The sequence below is a fragment of the Quercus suber genome, unplaced genomic scaffold (genome assembly GCF_002906115.3).
Source record: "Quercus suber isolate HL8 unplaced genomic scaffold, Cork oak 2.0 scaffold_228, whole genome shotgun sequence".
Taxonomy (NCBI): domain Eukaryota; kingdom Viridiplantae; phylum Streptophyta; class Magnoliopsida; order Fagales; family Fagaceae; genus Quercus; species Quercus suber.
In genome coordinates, this window is record NW_027069686.1 from 542,905 (window position 1) to 548,432 (window position 5,528).

General features: G+C 33.6%; 1 pseudogene; it reads right to left on the bottom strand.

The window, feature by feature from the left end:
- Positions 1-5,528, bottom strand: LOC112036332 (cysteine-rich receptor-like protein kinase 15; annotated as a pseudogene).

Here is a 5,528-nt window from a genome sequence, read left to right on the forward strand (position 1 = left end):
TTCACTTTCACATCACACACTTGCACTGGGGAGCCAAGCCCATTTTATGTTGAGAATACAAAAGACAACCTACTAAGTTTTCCTGCTTAATTAACCTGTCAAATTCCGGATGAAGATCACTCCCATATTGAAATATCACCAAATCAAAAAATTACAACTCTTGTGCCCACCTAAAAAATAATGCAACTCTTTCACCAATTGGAACACATGAAAATATTTTGAGACCAGATATAATTGGTACACAACTTCTAATTCTTTTTCCCCTTACAACTTAATTCTGATGATAAAAGTCATGCTGAAGCCTGAAACCCTGAAGAGGCAATCGTGACAGTTATCATCGTGGAGAAACATTGGATAAAGTAAGCTCATTTACAGAAGGATTTGCTGCTGAAAGCTGATCAATCTGAATTAATCTAGATATAGCTAATGCGGGATGTTTTGGCTCAGGAAGAGGTACTGATTCGTTTCCTAAAAGAACTGCCACAGACGTCATTGTGGGTCTGTCCGCTGGATCCTCTTGCACACACAAAAGCCCTATATGCATGCATTTTAGTACTTCTATTGTCTGGGCAGACTCCATCAACAAAGGATCTATAAATTCCAATCCTTTCCCTTCCTTCCAGAGCCTCCATGCCTGTCCATGAACATTACATAACAAAAGGTTTTGTTTATTAGAGCCTCAAGAGTATAGGTTAATGAGTATAAACAAAGTTTGGTAACGATAGGAAGATGACATATGCCTTTGTCATGTGCTTTGCACATGACTTACCAGATCAAACTTAACTTAAATGATTATATATGGTCATTTTAAGTGATTATATATTGTACTATTTTGCATATCATCTTCCTATTGTCGGTTGTAGCCATAACCAATTTTGTAGTCAAACTTTGTTTAATATGTATTTAATACTTTATCAAATAATGATTTTACATATTTCCTAAAACAAATAATACCAAATTCTGTGCAATTATCAAGAAAATTAACAACCACAATGAATTTATGCATACAAACCATTGAATTATAGACAAAAATATTTTACTTTACAAAAAGTGTACATTGTGTTAGAATATTGGGGTTAAAAAATTAAATATACCATTTTCAGAACTTCATATTTAATTTGGGACAAGTGAAATTCACCATAGTATTATAACAAGTGCTGAAATCCTATTTTTCACTCTTTTTTAAATGATTAATTCATTATTTCCCAAGAACATAGTTAACAAAAGAAACATACATATCCAAGGAGTGTCTGAGAATGTTCTGTGAGAAAGAAGCCATTATTTTTCTTCCCACTTATAATCTCAAGCAAGATCACGCCAAAGCTAAAAACATCGGACTTCATAGAAAATATGCCTTCCATTGCATACTCAGGTGCCATGTATCCACTGTATTGAGCATAGCATTACAACATCTACTTCCAATTGAAATAAGAAAATGTTTGGGAAAATTTGACAAAACAAAAATAAAAGGAGACTCACTATGTTCCTGCAACTCTCGTAGTATTAGCAGTGTTTTGGTTTTCACCAAAGATTCTTGCCATTCCAAAATCTGATATTTTGGCAACCATTTCATGGTCCAACAATATATTGCTGGGTTTTAGATCCCTGTGAATGATTTTTAGTCTAGAGTCCTCATGAAGATAAAGAAGTCCTCTAGAAATACCACCAATAATGTTGTAGCATGTTTTCCAATCAAGTTGAGTGCGTCTTTCTGAATCTGAAATTGAACATTAGAAGAAAGTTAACTGATGGCATCATGTTTGAAGGCAATTTGTATGATGTCTTTAAGCGAATTGAATATAACAAAGCTAATAAGCAAGAGGGTGGAAGGAACAAACCAAAGATAAAGAAATCAAGGCTTTTGTTAGGCATGAATTCATACACAAGCAGCTTTTCATCTCCGTCTATGCTATATCCCAAGAGCCTCACAAGGTTTCTATGTTGAAGTTTTGCAATAAGTATGACCTCATTTTTCAATTCCTCTAACCCTTGCCTTGACATCCTTGACATTCTTTTAACTGCAATTTCCTTACCATCTGGCAAGACACCCTGATAAGAATATCCATACTTACCCATAAAATCTAGCTTAGTGACATACAAAACACATGCATTTTGGATTAACTTTTTTATGTAAGTTTTACTAACGTGTGCTATTAGAGTATATGTTAGTAAATCATTTTAGGAAATTTTTTTTTATGAAAAATTGATTAACTTTTTTGACAGTTTTTTAAATATCTCATAAAAAGTTTTCTAAAATGAATGGTTAATGTATGTCCTAAGGTCATACAGTAACTAAACCTAAGTCTATCTTAGATAATTTGCTTACATTCCAACAACTTTTCAAGGTATAACTACATTTTTCCCAACTTTTAACACATAAATATATAAATAACATATTCAACAAAAACTAATCCAAACCCACGTGCCTATGGCCTTATGGTGTAAAGGCACTGTGACAGGCTGCTCTTATAGCATCTCCAGCAAATTTATTAAATTTTTGTACTGTTTAGAAAATGAATAGCAACTTTTACCTTTATCTACCAACTTTTTCAAATACACTTTTTAACAAATTCTCTATCACATTCTCTATCTTATTTAAATATTATTTCTTCATTCATTATTTATTCTTTTCTTAACAACTACACATCTTCCAATTTTTTTTATTCAACACCTGATTATTATAATAAAAAAAATATTTGAAGAATAAACAATAGCCCATCAGATTTGATTGGCTACTGTTTATGAGCCAAAAAATATTTAGAGTTTAGAGAATCCATTGGAGTGGCTTTTTTTGGTCGCATTATCTATAATAGAAAATATTTTACCTTTACATATACCATTGGAGATGCTCTTAGAGCATCTCCAACAGGCTAGCTTTATCTAAATTTTGGAGAGCAAAAGCTACTGTTCACACAAAATCACTCCTCCAACAGACTCGGCATCTCCATTTTTTTTTTTTTTTAGATTTGCTACAGTAGCTCTCCAGGAATGAAGAGCGTTGTAGCAATCACTATAGCTCCTCTAAACAATATCCTCCCTTAAAATATTTCCCGGTTGAATAAAAAATTATTTCTCTCTCATTCCTTTTCTCTTTCATTCTTCCCTCTCTCGTGCTTCTCTATCTCAACGGTAACCTACCACAATCAAAACAAAAACACAAAACCCAATCGAAAGATTTGAAACACAAAAACAATATTTCCTATAAGCCTAATGAAATCTAAGCAATAAAATAAAACTAATCAAACCAAAAAAAAAAAAAACCATGTAAAACGCCGATCTGTGTAGAACGCCGATCTCCACTTCTCTGCCAGTGATCTATGTGTGTATGAGAGAGAATTTGTTTGTGTGAGATAGAGGGAGAGAAATTTGTGTGTGCGTGTGTGTGTGTGTAAGAGAAAGAGAAAGAAACAAAGAGGGAGAAATGAAGATATGTTGCTGTTCTGGAGGCTACCACACAATTGATCTGGAAAGAACCAGAAAAAGAAAAAGAAGGGTAGATGGAGATAATGGGATATGTGTGTGGTGGAGAAAAAAGAAAAAGAAAAAGAAAAGGAAATGTATGGTTGAAAGAAAGGAAAAGAATAAGAAATGAACATTTAGAAATACTCTCACAATATTTTTACAATAAATTTAAAGTAATTAGCTAATATTGGTGAGAAAAAAATAATTTCAATAGTGGGTTTAAATTATAGCTAGCAACAACTTTCTACATAAGATTTTGATGTGAAAGTATTGTGTAAAATATTGTGAACATAACACTTCTCATTGAAAAATATAGTTGTTAAAAAAAGAATAAATGATAGTAAAAAAAGAATAAAAAAGAATGAAGAAATAATATTTAAATGGGATAGAGAAAATAATATAAAGTCTGTGGAAAAGTTTATTTGAAAAAGTTGATAAGTAAAAGTTAAATAATTCTTCAAACAGGCAAAAATTAGGCAAAATTTTAAAAAGGCTTTTGAAGATGCTCTTAGTGGGTTTTGTTTCAAAGGAAGCTGCTAACATAAATTAAACATCCAATACAGATAATCTAACGTAGTAAGTAATAGCCCTTTTCCATAAGCAATTGAGCAAATTGAATATATATAATTAAGCTTGCTTACAACAAAAGTAGGTGAAATAGGAAAAACAGTTTTTCCCCTTAGATTAGAAGAAAAAAAAAAAAAAAAAAAAAAGAGAAACAAAGGGGAATCTAATCTAAAGATTCTAAACCGCGTCCTTAGTTTTGACCCATGGAAATGTAGAAGTCTTACCTTGTAGACAGGGCCAAACCCACCTTGTCTCAGCTTATTCGAATCTGTAAAGTCATCTGTAGCAGCGCTTATAGTGGACAGACTCATGAAATGGAGATCTTCAGAACCCTGTACCAATTCACCATCTTCTGTAATCTCAACTCCAGTGGGGCCTGCCAACTCATGTAATAGCGCGTTTTGGCGTTTTGGTTATTCCGAAATACATTTTATGATGATCATTCATTTAGATAACACTCACCTGGTTGTGTTCTCTTCTTCCGCCTATGATAAACAGCACAAGACCCACCGAGAACTGCTAGAACTAACAGTGGCACACACGTGATCACTACCACCATCCGATTCCTCCTTTTAAGGGAATAATAACCTATGACAATAATTTTTCAACATTACAATTATTACCAAATTAGTTAATTTTAAATTGACAAGAGGATATTAAAGTTTCTCTTTTCTAAAGTGGGTGGCAGCATTAATGCGTTGCAATAATCAAGATTGTATTTCTTTACCTTCGGAACTTGGATAGGTCAATATCAAACTTGAGGCGCTGTAGAATTGGTACGCCTCAAACCTCATGTTACAATTTCTACTAAGCAAAGTTCCACCTCGAAGAGAAAAGCAGCATGTCTCAAAATCTCTTAAGGCAGACAGCAAACAACTATTACAGTCATCTTCAGGTATGTCCCTGGTACATTGAACAAGACCATAAATTGTTTCCGTTGAAAGTTTAATTTCCCCAGTAACAAACATTCGTTTAGAAGGATCATTGGAAGCCTCAGTTGAGATGTTATTGAATAAATACGCTAGGACTTCATTATAATGAACAGCCAGAACAGGATCTGATGAATTCTGCCCCAGATTATTCAGATACTTTACAGTATAATCCATCAAGGAGATGAACATCTGATAGGAGTAGCGAACTTGACAAAGTTCAAACCATATCATTGCATCTTCACTTTTACACTGTGTTAAGATTTCCTGGCTTGCATTCCATATGCAAGTCTGACAAACTGTGGAATTGACATCCCCTCTACAAAGTGCTTGGCCATAGACAGTATATGGATTATCCCCAATAGAGGTGTGGTAGAAACCTGTTACTGAAGTATTGGAAGGCAATGACTCAAGAAGTTGCTTGAGGTTGTTTTCAAATGGGCTGTAGAGAGTGTAACTTCCGGAATCATTGGGACAAAAGATATCGAGAAGTTCTGCACTAGCAAGGATAAGGGGCATGAATAGAGGTATAATTAAGAAAAGCTTAGCTGAAACTACATCTTTGTCCAT